Source organism: Micropterus salmoides, unplaced genomic scaffold (assembly GCF_014851395.1).
Source record: "Micropterus salmoides isolate LMB-PRFRI ecotype aquatic unplaced genomic scaffold, ASM1485139v1 Ms_hic_scaffold_2, whole genome shotgun sequence".
NCBI classification, from domain to species: Eukaryota; Metazoa; Chordata; class Actinopteri; order Centrarchiformes; family Centrarchidae; genus Micropterus; species Micropterus salmoides.
The window spans coordinates 55,952,064-55,969,306 of NW_024041150.1; the positions used below are offsets into that span (position 1 = coordinate 55,952,064).

At 50.5% G+C, this 17,243-nt stretch overlaps 7 non-coding genes and 2 pseudogenes across 7 annotated transcripts; all 9 read right to left on the reverse strand.

Annotated features, from left to right (window-relative positions):
• Positions 1 to 2,859: 2,859 nt before the first annotated feature.
• Positions 2,860 to 3,051, reverse strand: LOC119913778. The gene has a single exon (XR_005446624.1). It is a non-coding gene; the product is annotated as a U2 spliceosomal RNA (small nuclear RNA).
• Positions 3,052 to 3,234: 183 nt separating this feature from the next.
• LOC119913814 lies at positions 3,235 to 3,347 on the reverse strand. Its single transcript, XR_005446649.1, has one exon. It is a non-coding gene; the product is annotated as a U5 spliceosomal RNA (small nuclear RNA).
• Positions 3,348 to 4,316: 969 nt separating this feature from the next.
• Positions 4,317 to 4,496, reverse strand: LOC119913790 (annotated as a pseudogene).
• A 5,833-nt stretch (positions 4,497 to 10,329) lies between these two features.
• Positions 10,330 to 10,442, reverse strand: LOC119913815. The gene has a single exon (XR_005446650.1). It is a non-coding gene; the product is annotated as a U5 spliceosomal RNA (small nuclear RNA).
• Positions 10,443 to 11,411: 969 nt separating this feature from the next.
• Positions 11,412 to 11,603, reverse strand: LOC119913779. The gene has a single exon (XR_005446625.1). It is a non-coding gene; the product is annotated as a U2 spliceosomal RNA (small nuclear RNA).
• Positions 11,604 to 11,786: 183 nt separating this feature from the next.
• LOC119913816 lies at positions 11,787 to 11,899 on the reverse strand. Its single transcript, XR_005446651.1, has one exon. It is a non-coding gene; the product is annotated as a U5 spliceosomal RNA (small nuclear RNA).
• A 969-nt stretch (positions 11,900 to 12,868) lies between these two features.
• Positions 12,869 to 13,060, reverse strand: LOC119913780. The gene has a single exon (XR_005446626.1). It is a non-coding gene; the product is annotated as a U2 spliceosomal RNA (small nuclear RNA).
• A 183-nt stretch (positions 13,061 to 13,243) lies between these two features.
• Positions 13,244 to 13,356, reverse strand: LOC119913817. Its single transcript, XR_005446652.1, has one exon. It is a non-coding gene; the product is annotated as a U5 spliceosomal RNA (small nuclear RNA).
• A 969-nt stretch (positions 13,357 to 14,325) lies between these two features.
• LOC119913793 lies at positions 14,326 to 14,505 on the reverse strand (annotated as a pseudogene).
• Positions 14,506 to 17,243: the final 2,738 nt, after the last annotated feature.

Here is a 17,243-nt window from a genome sequence, read left to right on the forward strand (position 1 = left end):
TTAAAATAAAACTCACAAAAATAAATGGATAATAAAAGCTCTTCTCCAAGTCCACTGTTGTGCAGGAGTGTAGTGAGTCCCTATCAAAGGGGAACTCATTCAGCTCCCCCAAACAGATTTGGTCTCTCGGGATCTTGTCAGGCGCTCAGAGGAGACCCTCACCCTGTAGCTCCTTCCCACCAACCTCACCCGGAGGGTCAGGCCGCCGCTGCCTTGAACTTTCCTTGTGTGGCTCCGGCTCCTCCGTCCGAATGGGCACAGAGGCGATTCTTCTTTGTGGCTGTGTCCTAGGCCCGCCGCCTGCAGCTCTGGCCGTTTGGACCGTTGCTGCGGCCATCCGGATCACAGCCACGGGGGGGATCTGCATGTGCTTTCTTGCCAGCAAGTTTCTGGAGGTCCATATGGCGTCTTTGATGGCGGCTAGGGTGAGCCACTGTTTGGCAAATGTACGTGCTGGTATCTGATTTCCTTGGCTCACCCCGTACAGCACCAGCTGTGGTGTGAGGACCTCCCTTGCTGGCAAGTACGGGAATTGCAAGGAGCCGGCCGTTGCCCACTGTTCTACGGCAGCGCTGCACTCCCAGAGCAGATGCCTTACCGACTCAGGCGCGCCACAACCTGGTCGGGGGCAAGTTGAGTGCGCCGACATGCCCCGGGAGTGCATTACGGACCTGACTGGGAGGATCTCATGAGCCACCATCCATGACAGGTCCCGGAGTCTGTTTGGAAGAGCTGGATGGTTCACGTTGCGCCAAACTGTTGAGGGCTCGCCGAATGCAAGCCCGCGCACTGGACTCACTGGTTCCCGCTCCTGCACAACAGAAATGAGAGAGCGGTGAGTGGTTAAAACCTGCAACTCCTCCTGCTCAAGGTTAAAATGCCTTAAAAATGACTGGATAAAAGCATAGGCTGGTGGCAGGTTAAAAGACACTGGTACTTTGAGACTTGTGGGTAAGATCTTAAGTTTTCTGAGGTAGGACCCCATCCAGAACCGTGTCATTGCTGCGGTCTTGGGGTTTCTGGATGGGGCTGTGGCGGTTGCGATGTGTAGTGCTGTGTATCTGCTTCCTAGGAACAAGTGCAGGTCTGGCACTCCTTTTCCTCCTTTCTCCTTTGGCTTCTTCATCACGCTTCGTCTCAGTCTTTCCCACTTGGAGCCCCACAAAAAATAAAAGATGGCTCGTTCCAGGTCTAAGATCACTCTCCTAGGCGGGATAAAAACAGAACTGATGAGTAAAAGCAAAGGTAAAATCACTGCTTTGATGATTAAAACCTTTCCTTCTAAAGTCAGTCCTCTAAGTGTCCAGTACCCTAGTCTCTGCCTGACTTTCCCTGTCTTGTTTGCCCCGAGATGTTTTCCCCCAGTATTTTTAAGTCAGTCCTCTGTCACAGTCAGGGGGAGTCCTGTCGTCTCAGTCGCTGTCCACGGTCCATAAAAATGGGCTTGGGTCTTGCTTCTGTTCAGCTTTGACCCAGAGGCCTGTCCGAACCAGTCAAAGTCCAGCGTCCTGTTGACAGATAACAGGCAAAAGTTGATGTCGTCCATATATAAAATACATCGTCAGTCTTAGCCAAAAGGCCGAGAATTCGATCCCCTTCTGGTCTGTTCCAGCGCCCACCCCGGAGCAGTTCTCCCCTGCCGGACGCAGTGGTTTCCACTGCTCTTGTCAGATGCCTGAGTAACAGCACCTCCTCCCGAGCTCCCTCGTCCCACCGCTATAAACCTTCTCGGGAACCCGTTTTTTTCCTGGAAAACGGTACTGGTCGGCCCCGATCAGAGGCTTTCAAAAAATTTTAACTCAGGCTCCTCTCCGAAGTCTTTAGTAAAAGGCGAAAGATTGTACGTTATCAGAGACCCGAGTAAGTACGGGATCCTCCTCCAGAGCCGCCGACGAGCCTAGTCGTCCCGGCCAAAACCCTCACGGTAAGCCTCACTCTGCCTCTACAGTCCCAAGTAAGAGGTGATAGCCCGTTTTTCAAGTCCTCTTGTCTTTGTCTTGTGAAGGAGAGTCCTATCCCTGCTCTAAAGCGTCAGGAAGTCGGTCTTTTGTTCAAAATCCATACCAGCAAGCAACTCGGGCTCTTGTAGCCCAAAATGTCAGTAAGATTCCAAGGGAAGGGAAATGTCCCGGCGACTTCCCTGTCTTAAAAGATTTGATGCATTTGTTTAATTCCGGTATTTCTTGGTTAAAAGCACGTTGTCGTTTGTTTGGTCAATGGCTTCGTTCATGGTGTCACCAGCTTTTGTGGGAGTATTCACCTCATTCCTTGTTTCTAAAATTTCAACTTTGCCGTAGCTGAAAACCTTTTGCAACAAGGAATTCATTGGTCCCGAGGACTGCCTACCTGTCCTCTGCCGGACTGCCACCTTGACCAGACCAAAGACGAGAAGGTAAGTTGTTTTATTCACCGATTTAGCAGTTGTAGCAGGTTTTCTTGCTTCATTTGAGGTGTTTTAGTTTCTTGTATCCTTTCTACGCTGCGGTTCCTCCACCGTGTTGGCCAACCGTGCCGGGCCTACGGAGGCGCCGCAGTGTCCCCTCCCCACCTTCTGAGAGGCTCTATCCAATCGGAGAAATGAAGGCCTGGCTTTTGGACACAGGCTACCGAGCATCCGAAATACTCGGGCTCTCGATGACGAGTGGGAGAAAGGGAGGGGAAGTGCAGGGCACATTTAACAGCCATGCCGGTCCCAAATATCCCCTCGTCGTCTGCCAATCATAAAGTGCAAATCTCGCTGCCTTCTTCGAGGCTTCAGCTGGCCGCCCCCCCTCGACTGGCGCCTTTTTCGGGCCGGCGTCCGGCAGAGCGACGAACCTCTGCGTTTGGGTCAGTATTTTGGTTTTACACAAGGCAGGAGAAGGGTGCACCGCCCCCGGAGGCACTGCAATACCGGGTCGATGCGTGGAGTGGACGGAGCAAGCCCCTCGTCTCAGCTCCCGGTGCTAAAAATCCATTTAATATGTTGCCCCCTTATAGGGGACATATCAGATATTAAACTGATAAGAACAGATACTACACTTGATCTTAGCCAAAAGGCCGAGAAGCGATAACCCCCGCTGGTTGCTTCCAGCGCCCACCTCCCGGAGCAGTTCTCCCCCTGCCGTGGCGCAGTGGTTTCAACTGCGCATAACAACGGCTGAGTCTCAGCACCTCCTCCCGAGCGCGCCTCGTCGCACCGCTCAACCTTGCCGGGGGCGGCGTTTTATTTCCTTTTCACAAACGCACGAGGCTCGGCCACACGGCAGAGCCTGCCAAAAATAGTTTTAACTCATTGGCGTCCCTCTCCACGGAAGTCTTTAGTAAAAGGCGAAAGACTTGTACGTTATGAAGAGAAACCCGAGTAAGTACGGGCCCCTCCTCCAGAGCCGCCGACGAGCCTAGTCGTCCCGGCCACTACCCTCACGGTAAGCCTCACTCTGCCTCTCGAGTCCCAAGTACCAGGCCACGCCCGTTCCCCTACCCCTCCCCAGGTCATGGCAGGCTCTATCCAATCGGGCTGCGGAGAGACGAAGGCCTGGCTTTTGGACAGAGGCTACCGAACGACTCGGGCTCTTGTAGCCTCTCGATGACGAGTGAGAGAAAGGGAGGGGAAATGTGGCCGATCGCTTCTCGGCCTTTTGGCCAAGACTGCAATGGCCTCCTCTTTCTGGTTAAAACCTTTGCCGGTTTGGGGCTTCGTTTTGTGTCACCAGCTTTTCTGGGAGGAGATTCACCTCATTCCTTGTGAATAAAATTTCAACTTTGCCGTAGCTGAAAAACTTTTGCAACAAGGAATTCATTGGTCCCGAGGACTGCCTACCTGTCCTCTGCCGGACTGCCACCTTGACCAGACCAAAGACGAGAAGGTAAGTGTGTTTTATTCACCGATTTAGCAGTTGTAGCAGGTTTTCTTGCTTCATTTGAGGTGTTTTAGTTTCTTGTATCCTTTCTACGCTGCGGTTCCTCCACCGTGTTGGCCAACCGTGCCGGGCCTACGGAGGCGCCGCAGTGTCCCCTCCCCACCTTCTGAGAGGCTCTATCCAATCGGAGAAATGAAGGCCTGGCTTTTGGACACAGGCTACCGAGCATCCGAAATACTCGGGCTCTCGATGACGAGTGGGAGAAAGGGAGGGGAAGTGCAGGGCACATTTAACAGCCATGCCGGTCCCAAATATCCCCTCGTCGTCTGCCAATCATAAAGTGCAAATCTCGCTGCCTTCTTCGAGGCTTCAGCTGGCCGCCCCCCCTCGACTGGCGCCTTTTTCGGGCCGGCGTCCGGCAGAGCGACGAACCTCTGCGTTTGGGTCAGTATTTTGGTTTTACACAAGGCAGGAGAAGGGTGCACCGCCCCCGGAGGCACTGCAATACCGGGTCGATGCGTGGAGTGGACGGAGCAAGCCCCTCGTCTCAGCTCCCGGTGCTAAAAATCCATTTAATATGTTGCCCCCTTATAGGGGACATATCAGATATTAAACTGATAAGAACAGATTTTTTTCTTTTGAGAAAAATTTTATTGACACTCAATTCAAACATGATTCATAATATGTCAATTCCAAGTTACCTTTTAAAATACAACATGTCAATAAATAGATAAATGTTCTCTGTAAAACAACATTTAAAAAAAGTGTTTAAAATGCATTACAGATAACGTCATAAATTAAAGGTATAAAATGGTTTTCAGCTTGTCCATGTCGTGAGTGTCTGTTAAAATGTCTTCAAAGCGGAGTGCATTTGTTAAAATAAAACTCACAAAAAATAAATGGATAATAAAAGCTCTTCTCCAAGTCCACTGTTGTGCAGGAGTGTAGTGAGTCCCTATCAAAGGGGAACTCATTCAGCTCCCCCAAACAGATTTGGACTCTCGGGATCTTGTGCAGGCGCTCAGAGGAGACCCTCACCCTGTAGCTCCTTCCCACCAACCTCACCCGGAGGGTCAGGCCGCCGCTGCCTTGAACTTTCCTTGTGTGGCTCCGGCTCCTCCGTCCGAATGGGCACAGAGGCGATTCTTCTTTGTGGCTGTGTCCTAGGCCCGCCGCCTGCAGCTCTGGCCGTTTGGGCCGTTGCTGCGGCCATCCGGATCACAGCCACGGGGGGGATCTGCATGTGCTTTCTTGCCAGCAAGTTTCTGGAGGTCCATATGGCGTCTTTGATGGCGGCTAGGGTGAGCCACTGTTTGGCAAATGTACGTGCTGGTATCTGATTTCCTTGGCTCACCCCGTACAGCACCAGCTGTGGTGTGAGGACCTCCCTTGCTGGCAAGTACGGGAATTGCAAGGAGCCGGCCGTTGCCCACTGTTCTACGGCAGCGCTGCACTCCCAGAGCAGATGCCTTACCGACTCAGGCGCGCCACAACCTGGTCGGGGGCAAGTTGAGTGCGCCGACATGCCCCGGGAGTGCATTACGGACCTGACTGGGAGGATCTCATGAGCCACCATCCATGACAGGTCCCGGAGTCTGTTTGGAAGAGCTGGATGGTTCACGTTGCGCCAAACTGTTGAGGGCTCGCCGAATGCAAGCCCGCGCACTGGACTCACTGGTTCCCGCTCCTGCACAACAGAAATGAGAGAGCGGTGAGTGGTTAAAACCTGCAACTCCTCCTGCTCAAGGTTAAAATGCCTTAAAAATGACTGGATAAAAGCATAGGCTGGTGGCAGGTTAAAAGACACTGGTACTTTGAGACTTGTGGGTAAGATCTTAAGTTTTCTGAGGTAGGACCCCATCCAGAACCGTGTCATTGCTGCGGTCTTGGGGTTTCTGGATGGGGCTGTGGCGGTTGCCATGTGTAGTGCTGTGTATCTGCTTCCTAGGAACAAGTGCAGGTCTGGCACTCCTTTTCCTCCTTTCTCCTTTGGCTTCTTCATCACGCTTCGTCTCAGTCTTTCCCACTTGGAGCCCCACAAAAAATAAAAGATGGCTCGTTCCAGGTCTAAGATCACTCTCCTAGGCGGGATAAAAACAGAACTGATGAGTAAAAGCAAAGGTAAAATCACTGCTTTGATGATTAAAACCTTTCCTTCTAAAGTCAGTCCTCTAAGTGTCCAGTACCCTAGTCTCTGCCTGACTTTCCCTACTATGTCTGCCCAATTGTTTTCCCCTCCCCCTCCCTATCAAACCTGATCCCAAGTATTTTTTGGTCAGTCTGGGTCACAGTCAGGGGGAGTCCTGTCGTCTCAGTCGCTGTCCACGGTCCATAAAAATGGGCTTGGGTCTTGCTTCTGTTCAGCTTTGACCCAGAGGCCTGTCCGAACCAGTCAGTCAAGTCCAGCGTCCTGTTGACAGATAAAAGGTCAGTGCATAAAATGTTGATGTCGTCCATATATAAAATACATTTTGTCTCGAGTCCCCCGCTCCCTGGGACTCCTACCCCATGGATTCGTTGGTCCCTTCTCAAGGTCTGTGCCAGTGGTTCTATACAGATAACGTAGAGGAGGGCAGATAACGGACAACCCTGACGGACACCGCAGTTTATATCCACTGCTCTTGTCAGATGCCCGTTAACAATGAATTTGCTGTTGATCTCCCGGTACAGCAGTCCCACCCAGGCTATAAACCTTCTCGGGAACCCCATTTTTTGCAGTACCTGGAAAAGGTACTGGTGCGAGACCCGATCAAAGGCTTTCTCAAAATCTAAATTCAGGACTACTAGCCGAATGTTTCTGTCTCTCGCGTAACAGATGGTATCTCGGATCAGTACGAGGCTGTCGGTGATCTTCCTCCCCGGGACGGCACAGGCTTGATCCGGGTGAATCAGATCTTCTAAAAACAAGGACATGCGTGAGGCTAAAGTTTACTAAAAAGTTTACAGTCAAAATTTAAGAGTGTGATAGGTCTCCAATTTTTCAAGTCCGTCTTGTCTTTGTCTTTGTGAAGGAGAGTCACTATCCCTGCTCTAAAGCTGTCAGGAAGTCGGTCCATTTGTTCAAAATCCATAAAAACAGCAAGCAAGTCTGGTGCTAAAATGTCCCAAAATGTCAGATAAAATTCCAAGGGAAGCCCGTCTTCTCCCGGCGACTTCCCTGTCTTAAAAGATTTGATGCATTTGTTTAATTCCGGTATCGTAAAATCTTGGGTTAAAAGCACGTTGTCGTTTGTTGCTTGGTCAATGGATTTTAAAACTTCGTCATGGTGTCCCCGTTAACAGTTTTGTATGCGTACAGTTCACGGTAAAAATGTTCGACAGTTTCTTTGATTTCCTCTGTTGTGTCAGCTGTGCACCCGTTTTCTTTTTTAAGTCTCAACATGGCCCCCCCTTTATTTACGATTTTCTTAAAAAAATATCTTGTGCACTTCTCTCCTTCCTCTATTTCCCTTTCCTTGCTTCTTAAAATCACACCTTTGCTATTAATTTCTGCTAAAACCGACATCTCTGTTTTAATTTGTTTTATCTCTTCATTAAAATCCATTCCATGTTGGATTAGTTTAAAATACCTCTGAAGCCGTTTCTGCAGTCCCAACATGCGTCTGTTGTCCCTCTTTTTCTTTCTTTTCCCTGCCTGTCTGTAAAACGTCTTTGTCTTTCCCTTCACCATTTCCCACCACTGTGCACGTGTATCGTAAAAGTCTTGAAGGGTCTGCCACTCTCGGTATTGCTCCCTGTACAGCCTAACTAGCTCCCTGTCTTCTAACAGGGAGCAATTGAGCTTCCACAGACCACTTCCTGCCGTCACACCGGAAGAGAGTGAAAGGGTGCAGGAAAGAATTGCGTGATCAGAAAAGAAAACAGGTTCCAATCTAGCATCGGTTGGTGGGCAATCACGTGATAAAATGTAGTCTATGCGAGAGGCTCGGGTGCCATCACTACTGAACCAGGTGAAGCCCTCCTCTCTGGGATGCATGGTTTTAAAACAGTCCACAAGTCTAAAATCACTGCATATGCTTTGAAGTAAAACTGAAGTCTTGTCCACTTTAAAATCGTCCCCTATTCTTCTCCTATCGTTCCTGCTTAAAATACAATTAAAATCCCCCCCTACAACTAAAGGTGCCCTGCCTAGCATGTGGGGCTGCAGGTCTTCTAAAAGGTCATACCTGTCGTTCTTGTCATTAAAGCCATAAATATTTAAGACGTTAAAATCCTTCCCCATAAAAGTCAAGTGTGTTAAAAGTGCCCGACCATCTCTCACCACAGTGCTGCCCTTCACCAGACTAGAGGGTTTTTTATTAAAATGGCCACTCCATCATTTTTGTTTTCATTTGAGCCGCTCCATATCGACGTTTGTGGCCATAACTCCTCCCATTCTCTGTAGTGTTTTAAAAATGGTAGGCCGCATTCCTGTATTAAAAACACGTCAGACTTAAAAGAGTTAAGAAAGGATAAAACAATCTGGGCTCTAACTCTCGACTTCACACTCCTCACATTGATAGTTGAGAAGGTGAGTGTCATGAGTATGGTTAAAATTTGCAGGTATGACATCTTAAAAGACTAAAAAAAAAGGGGGATTTCAAATGTTTAAAAAACAGCAGTTAGTGGATTTCTTGTGAATGGAGCTCTTCCTTCATTCTCATGGGTGAGAGATGACGGGGTTGAGCTCCATTTCCCTTTCGGACTCTAGGAGTTGGCCTCTGACGCAGGGTGCATTGAGCTTTGAGTCCTTAGGGGTTGATTGCAGAGCTATAGTTAAAAAAGAGACTTCATTAGGCGAATTGGAGGGGAAGACTCTGGGCTCCTCCACAGATGAACTGTCTGAGTAGCTCTCAGCTCTTCCCCTCTTTTCCGAGGCTCCAGGAGACTCAGAAGACAATTCTGAAATTAGTCTCTTGGCCGGCTGGGCATTGGGGAGGGGGACATCCTCGCTATCACTCTGTGACTGGCCAAATTTTTGTTCTGAGCCAGTCACTGAGCTAGCTCCGCCTTCTGCCTGCACTGCCACTGCTTCTTCCCTGTTCTCCACTTGTGGGGCAGCTGCAGGCCCCTCCCCTTCTCCCGCCTCTACTGGTCCTTCTCCTCCAATCACAGGATTTGGCGGGAGATTTGAATTCTCCAGCCCAGCCTCTTCAATTAGCTCTCTAACTGCTTCGTCTTGTCCGCCATTTTGTGCCTTTGCTGCCTTTAATTTGTTGGCAAACGACTTAGGGCAATCTCTGAAGAGGTGGTTTGTTTCTCCACAAAGATTGCACTTTCTGCCATTGGTGCATTCCTCGAAAGTATGCCCAATTTCTCTACATTTACCACAAATGATCTGCTGGCACGCTTCTGCCAGGTGCCCATTCTCACCACACTTGCGGCAGAGTTTGGGCTGGCCCTGGTAATGAATGTAGCCCCTGTTGTTTCCCAGAACTATCATGGATGGCAGATGTTTCAGGCCCTGGAAGCCTTGAGGGTCTTGCCATTGTTGGATGGGGACCCTCCAAGCGCAATTCCAGATGCCATCCTCATCTCTCACTTTGGTAGCCTGGCCTTTAACAGTGCAAAATCTGCCCAGCCACAAACAAATGTCATCTGCATTCACAGTCTCATTGAACATTCTGACAATTACCGTTTTAGCGGCATTATCAGTCAGTTTCTCAACATTAAATGCAGTAAACTGGGGTTTTTCATTTTCGAAGCGTGTCCAGAAATCTCTGAACACGGCAGCAGAGACAAAACTCACATCGAAACCTTTTCCAAATGGCAGAGTCAAAATACAATTTATATCCTGCGGGGAGAATTTCAAAATGTTCTGGATCATTTTCCTTGAGAAGTCAAGCCTTGACATAACAAGGGTTTTCCCATCTTTTTCTTTGAATGTAAATCTGACACTGTGGTGCCTCCTCATGCCGGCATGGTTGGCCGCCATGGTGGAGGCACCACAACGTAAAAGTGGTAAAAAGAAGCTAAAACACCTAAAACAGTCTAAAACCAAGTCAACTAAAATAAGGTAAAAGAATGCTCTAAAAAGAGCAATAAAATCTACTAAAAATGTTAGAAAGGTGAATAAAACACACTTACCTTGTCTTGTTTGGCCTGGTCGAGATGTTATTCCGGCAGAGTACAGGTAAGCAGTCCTCTGAACCAATGAATTCCTTTGTGTGAAACAATTTCAACTACAACAAAGTTGAAATTTTATTCACAAGGAATAATGTGAGTATCCTCCCAAAAACCTGGTAACACTTCGCCACAAACAGGCAAAAGTTTTATCCAGACACAGGAGGCGATCGCAGTCTTAGCCAAAAGGCCGAGAAGCGATAACCCCCGCTGGTTGCTTCCAGCGCCCACCTCCCGGAGCAGTTCTCCCCCTGCCGTGGCGCAGTGGTTTCAACTGCGCATAACAACGGCTGAGTCTCAGCACCTCCTCCCGAGCGCGCCTCGTCGCACCGCTCAACCTTGCCGGGGGCGGCGTTTTATTTCCTTTTCACAAACGCACGAGGCTCGGCCACACGGCAGAGCCTGCCAAAAATAGTTTTAACTCATTGGCGTCCCTCTCCACGGAAGTCTTTAGTAAAAGGCGAAAGACTTGTACGTTATGAAGAGAAACCCGAGTAAGTACGGGCCCCTCCTCCAGAGCCGCCGACGAGCCTAGTCGTCCCGGCCACTACCCTCACGGTAAGCCTCACTCTGCCTCTCGAGTCCCAAGTACCAGGCCACGCCCGTTCCCCTACCCCTCCCCAGGTCATGGCAGGCTCTATCCAATCGGGCTGCGGAGAGACGAAGGCCTGGCTTTTGGACAGAGGCTACCGAACGACTCGGGCTCTTGTAGCCTCTCGATGACGAGTGAGAGAAAGGGAGGGGAAATGTGGCCGATCGCTTCTCGGCCTTTTGGCCAAGACTGCAATGGCCTCCTCTTTCTGGTTAAAACCTTTGCCGGTTTGGGGCTTCGTTTTGTGTCACCAGCTTTTCTGGGAGGAGATTCACCTCATTCCTTGTGAATAAAATTTCAACTTTGCCGTAGCTGAAAAACTTTTGCAACAAGGAATTCATTGGTCCCGAGGACTGCCTACCTGTCCTCTGCCGGACTGCCACCTTGACCAGACCAAAGACGAGAAGGTAAGTGTGTTTTATTCACCGATTTAGCAGTTGTAGCAGGTTTTCTTGCTTCATTTGAGGTGTTTTAGTTTCTTGTATCCTTTCTACGCTGCGGTTCCTCCACCGTGTTGGCCAACCGTGCCGGGCCTACGGAGGCGCCGCAGTGTCCCCTCCCCACCTTCTGAGAGGCTCTATCCAATCGGAGAAATGAAGGCCTGGCTTTTGGACACAGGCTACCGAGCATCCGAAATACTCGGGCTCTCGATGACGAGTGGGAGAAAGGGAGGGGAAGTGCAGGGCACATTTAACAGCCATGCCGGTCCCAAATATCCCCTCGTCGTCTGCCAATCATAAAGTGCAAATCTCGCTGCCTTCTTCGAGGCTTCAGCTGGCCGCCCCCCCTCGACTGGCGCCTTTTTCGGGCCGGCGTCCGGCAGAGCGACGAACCTCTGCGTTTGGGTCAGTATTTTGGTTTTACACAAGGCAGGAGAAGGGTGCACCGCCCCCGGAGGCACTGCAATACCGGGTCGATGCGTGGAGTGGACGGAGCAAGCCCCTCGTCTCAGCTCCCGGTGCTAAAAATCCATTTAATATGTTGCCCCCTTATAGGGGACATATCAGATATTAAACTGATAAGAACAGATACTACACTTGATCTTAGCCAAAAGGCCGAGAAGCGATAACCCCCGCTGGTTGCTTCCAGCGCCCACCTCCCGGAGCAGTTCTCCCCCTGCCGTGGCGCAGTGGTTTCAACTGCGCATAACAACGGCTGAGTCTCAGCACCTCCTCCCGAGCGCGCCTCGTCGCACCGCTCAACCTTGCCGGGGGCGGCGTTTTATTTCCTTTTCACAAACGCACGAGGCTCGGCCACACGGCAGAGCCTGCCAAAAATAGTTTTAACTCATTGGCGTCCCTCTCCACGGAAGTCTTTAGTAAAAGGCGAAAGACTTGTACGTTATGAAGAGAAACCCGAGTAAGTACGGGCCCCTCCTCCAGAGCCGCCGACGAGCCTAGTCGTCCCGGCCACTACCCTCACGGTAAGCCTCACTCTGCCTCTCGAGTCCCAAGTACCAGGCCACGCCCGTTCCCCTACCCCTCCCCAGGTCATGGCAGGCTCTATCCAATCGGGCTGCGGAGAGACGAAGGCCTGGCTTTTGGACAGAGGCTACCGAACGACTCGGGCTCTTGTAGCCTCTCGATGACGAGTGAGAGAAAGGGAGGGGAAATGTGGCCGATCGCTTCTCGGCCTTTTGGCCAAGACTGCAATGGCCTCCTCTTTCTGGTTAAAACCTTTGCCGGTTTGGGGCTTCGTTTTGTGTCACCAGCTTTTCTGGGAGGAGATTCACCTCATTCCTTGTGAATAAAATTTCAACTTTGCCGTAGCTGAAAAACTTTTGCAACAAGGAATTCATTGGTCCCGAGGACTGCCTACCTGTCCTCTGCCGGACTGCCACCTTGACCAGACCAAAGACGAGAAGGTAAGTGTGTTTTATTCACCGATTTAGCAGTTGTAGCAGGTTTTCTTGCTTCATTTGAGGTGTTTTAGTTTCTTGTATCCTTTCTACGCTGCGGTTCCTCCACCGTGTTGGCCAACCGTGCCGGGCCTACGGAGGCGCCGCAGTGTCCCCTCCCCACCTTCTGAGAGGCTCTATCCAATCGGAGAAATGAAGGCCTGGCTTTTGGACACAGGCTACCGAGCATCCGAAATACTCGGGCTCTCGATGACGAGTGGGAGAAAGGGAGGGGAAGTGCAGGGCACATTTAACAGCCATGCCGGTCCCAAATATCCCCTCGTCGTCTGCCAATCATAAAGTGCAAATCTCGCTGCCTTCTTCGAGGCTTCAGCTGGCCGCCCCCCCTCGACTGGCGCCTTTTTCGGGCCGGCGTCCGGCAGAGCGACGAACCTCTGCGTTTGGGTCAGTATTTTGGTTTTACACAAGGCAGGAGAAGGGTGCACCGCCCCCGGAGGCACTGCAATACCGGGTCGATGCGTGGAGTGGACGGAGCAAGCCCCTCGTCTCAGCTCCCGGTGCTAAAAATCCATTTAATATGTTGCCCCCTTATAGGGGACATATCAGATATTAAACTGATAAGAACAGATACTACACTTGATCTTAGCCAAAAGGCCGAGAAGCGATAACCCCCGCTGGTTGCTTCCAGCGCCCACCTCCCGGAGCAGTTCTCCCCCTGCCGTGGCGCAGTGGTTTCAACTGCGCATAACAACGGCTGAGTCTCAGCACCTCCTCCCGAGCGCGCCTCGTCGCACCGCTCAACCTTGCCGGGGGCGGCGTTTTATTTCCTTTTCACAAACGCACGAGGCTCGGCCACACGGCAGAGCCTGCCAAAAATAGTTTTAACTCATTGGCGTCCCTCTCCACGGAAGTCTTTAGTAAAAGGCGAAAGACTTGTACGTTATGAAGAGAAACCCGAGTAAGTACGGGCCCCTCCTCCAGAGCCGCCGACGAGCCTAGTCGTCCCGGCCACTACCCTCACGGTAAGCCTCACTCTGCCTCTCGAGTCCCAAGTACCAGGCCACGCCCGTTCCCCTACCCCTCCCCAGGTCATGGCAGGCTCTATCCAATCGGGCTGCGGAGAGACGAAGGCCTGGCTTTTGGACAGAGGCTACCGAACGACTCGGGCTCTTGTAGCCTCTCGATGACGAGTGAGAGAAAGGGAGGGGAAATGTGGCCGATCGCTTCTCGGCCTTTTGGCCAAGACTGCAATGGCCTCCTCTTTCTGGTTAAAACCTTTGCCGGTTTGGGGCTTCGTTTTGTGTCACCAGCTTTTCTGGGAGGAGATTCACCTCATTCCTTGTGAATAAAATTTCAACTTTGCCGTAGCTGAAAAACTTTTGCAACAAGGAATTCATTGGTCCCGAGGACTGCCTACCTGTCCTCTGCCGGACTGCCACCTTGACCAGACCAAAGACGAGAAGGTAAGTGTGTTTTATTCACCGATTTAGCAGTTGTAGCAGGTTTTCTTGCTTCATTTGAGGTGTTTTAGTTTCTTGTATCCTTTCTACGCTGCGGTTCCTCCACCGTGTTGGCCAACCGTGCCGGGCCTACGGAGGCGCCGCAGTGTCCCCTCCCCACCTTCTGAGAGGCTCTATCCAATCGGAGAAATGAAGGCCTGGCTTTTGGACACAGGCTACCGAGCATCCGAAATACTCGGGCTCTCGATGACGAGTGGGAGAAAGGGAGGGGAAGTGCAGGGCACATTTAACAGCCATGCCGGTCCCAAATATCCCCTCGTCGTCTGCCAATCATAAAGTGCAAATCTCGCTGCCTTCTTCGAGGCTTCAGCTGGCCGCCCCCCCTCGACTGGCGCCTTTTTCGGGCCGGCGTCCGGCAGAGCGACGAACCTCTGCGTTTGGGTCAGTATTTTGGTTTTACACAAGGCAGGAGAAGGGTGCACCGCCCCCGGAGGCACTGCAATACCGGGTCGATGCGTGGAGTGGACGGAGCAAGCCCCTCGTCTCAGCTCCCGGTGCTAAAAATCCATTTAATATGTTGCCCCCTTATAGGGGACATATCAGATATTAAACTGATAAGAACAGATTTTTTTCTTTTGAGAAAAATTTTATTGACACTCAATTCAAACATGATTCATAATATGTCAATTCCAAGTTACCTTTTAAAATACAACATGTCAATAAATAGATAAATGTTCTCTGTAAAACAACATTTAAAAAAAGTGTTTAAAATGCATTACAGATAACGTCATAAATTAAAGGTATAAAATGGTTTTCAGCTTGTCCATGTCTGTGAGTGTCTGTTAAAAGTCTTCAAAGCGGAGTGCATTTGTTAAAATAAAACTCACAAAAATAAATGGATAATAAAAGCTCTTCTCCAAGTCCACTGTTGTGCAGGAGTGTAGTGAGTCCCTATCAAAGGGGAACTCATTCAGCTCCCCCAAACAGATTTGGACTCTCGGGATCTTGTCAGGCGCTCAGAGGAGACCCTCACCCTGTAGCTCCTTCCCACCAACCTCACCCGGAGGGTCAGGCCGCCGCTGCCTTGAACTTTCCTTGTGTGGCTCCGGCTCCTCCGTCCGAATGGGCACAGAGGCGATTCTTCTTTGTGGCTGTGTCCTAGGCCCGCCGCCTGCAGCTCTGGCCGTTTGGGCCGTTGCTGCGGCCATCCGGATCACAGCCACGGGGGGATCTGCATGTGCTTTCTTGCCAGCAAGTTTCTGGAGGTCCATATGGCGTCTTTGATGGCGGCTAGGGTGAGCCACTGTTTGGCAAATGTACGTGCTGGTATCTGATTTCCTTGGCTCACCCCGTACAGCACCAGCTGTGGTGTGAGGACCTCCCTTGCTGGCAAGTACGGGAATTGCAAGGAGCCGGCCGTTGCCCACTGTTCTACGGCAGCGCTGCACTCCCAGAGCAGATGCCTTACCGACTCAGGCGCGCCACAACCTGGTCGGGGGCAAGTTGAGTGCGCCGACATGCCCCGGGAGTGCATTACGGACCTGACTGGGAGGATCTCATGAGCCACCATCCATGACAGGTCCCGGAGTCTGTTTGGAAGAGCTGGATGGTTCACGTTGCGCCAAACTGTTGAGGGCTCGCCGAATGCAAGCCCGCGCACTGGACTCACTGGTTCCCGCTCCTGCACAACAGAAATGAGAGAGCGGTGAGTGGTTAAAACCTGCAACTCCTCCTGCTCAAGGTTAAAATGCCTTAAAAATGACTGGATAAAAGCATAGGCTGGTGGCAGGTTAAAAGACACTGGTACTTTGAGACTTGTGGGTAAGATCTTAAGTTTTCTGAGGTAGGACCCCATCCAGAACCGTGTCATTGCTGCGGTCTTGGGGTTTCTGGATGGGGCTGTGGCGGTTGCCATGTGTAGTGCTGTGTATCTGCTTCCTAGGAACAAGTGCAGGTCTGGCACTCCTTTTCCTCCTTTCTCCTTTGGCTTCTTCATCACGCTTCGTCTCAGTCTTTCCCACTTGGAGCCCCACAAAAAATAAAAGATGGCTCGTTCCAGGTCTAAGATCACTCTCCTAGGCGGGATAAAAACAGAACTGATGAGTAAAAGCAAAGGTAAAATCACTGCTTTGATGATTAAAACCTTTCCTTCTAAAGTCAGTCCTCTAAGTGTCCAGTACCCTAGTCTCTGCCTGACTTTCCCTACTATGTCTGCCCAATTTGTTTTCCCCTCCCCCTCCCTATCAAACCTGATCCCAAGTATTTTTTGGTCAGTCTGGGTCACAGTCAGGGGGAGTCCTGTCGTCTCAGTCGCTGTCCACGGTCCATAAAAATGGGCTTGGGTCTTGCTTCTGTTCAGCTTTGACCCAGAGGCCTGTCCGAACCAGTCAGTCAAGTCCAGCGTCCTGTTGACAGATAAAAGGTCAGTGCATAAAATGTTGATGTCGTCCATATATAAATACATTTTGTCTCGAGTCCCCCGCTCCCTGGGACTCCTACCCCATGGATTCGTTGGTCCCTTCTCAAGGTCTGTGCCAGTGGTTCTATACAGATAACGTAGAGGAGGGCAGATAACGGACAACCCTGACGGACACCGCAGTTTATATCCACTGCTCTTGTCAGATGCCCGTTAACAATGAATTTGCTGTTGATCTCCCGGTACAGCAGTCCCACCCAGGCTATAAACCTTCTCGGGAACCCCATTTTTGCAGTACCTGGAAAAGGTACTGGTGCGGACCCGATCAAAGGCTTTCTCAAAATCTAAATTCAGGACTACTAGCCGAATGTTTCTGTCTCTCGCGTAACAGATGGTATCTCGGATCAGTACGAGGCTGTCGGTGATCTTCCTCCCCGGGACGGCACAGGCTTGATCCGGGTGAATCAGATCTTCTAAAAACAAGGACATGCGTGAGGCTAAAGTTTACTAAAAAGTTTACAGTCAAAATTTAAGAGTGTGATAGGTCTCCAATTTTTCAAGTCCGTCTTGTCTTTGTCTTTGTGAAGGAGAGTCACTATCCCTGCTCTAAAGCTGTCAGGAAGTCGGTCCATTTGTTCAAAATCCATAAAAACAGCAAGCAAGTCTGGTGCTAAATGTCCCAAAATGTCAGATAAATTCCAAGGGAAGCCCGTCTTCTCCCGGCGACTTCCCTGTCTTAAAAGATTTGATGCATTTGTTTAATTCCTATCGTAAAATCTTGGGTTAAAAGCACGTTGTCGTTTGTTGCTTGGTCAATGGATTTTAAAACTTCGTTCATGGTGTCCCCGTTAACAGTTTTTTGCGTACAGTTCACGGTAAAAATGTTCGACAGTTTCTTTGATTTCCTCTGTTGTGTCAGCTGTGCACCCTTTTCTTTTTAAGTCTCAACATGGCCCCCCCTTATTTACGATTT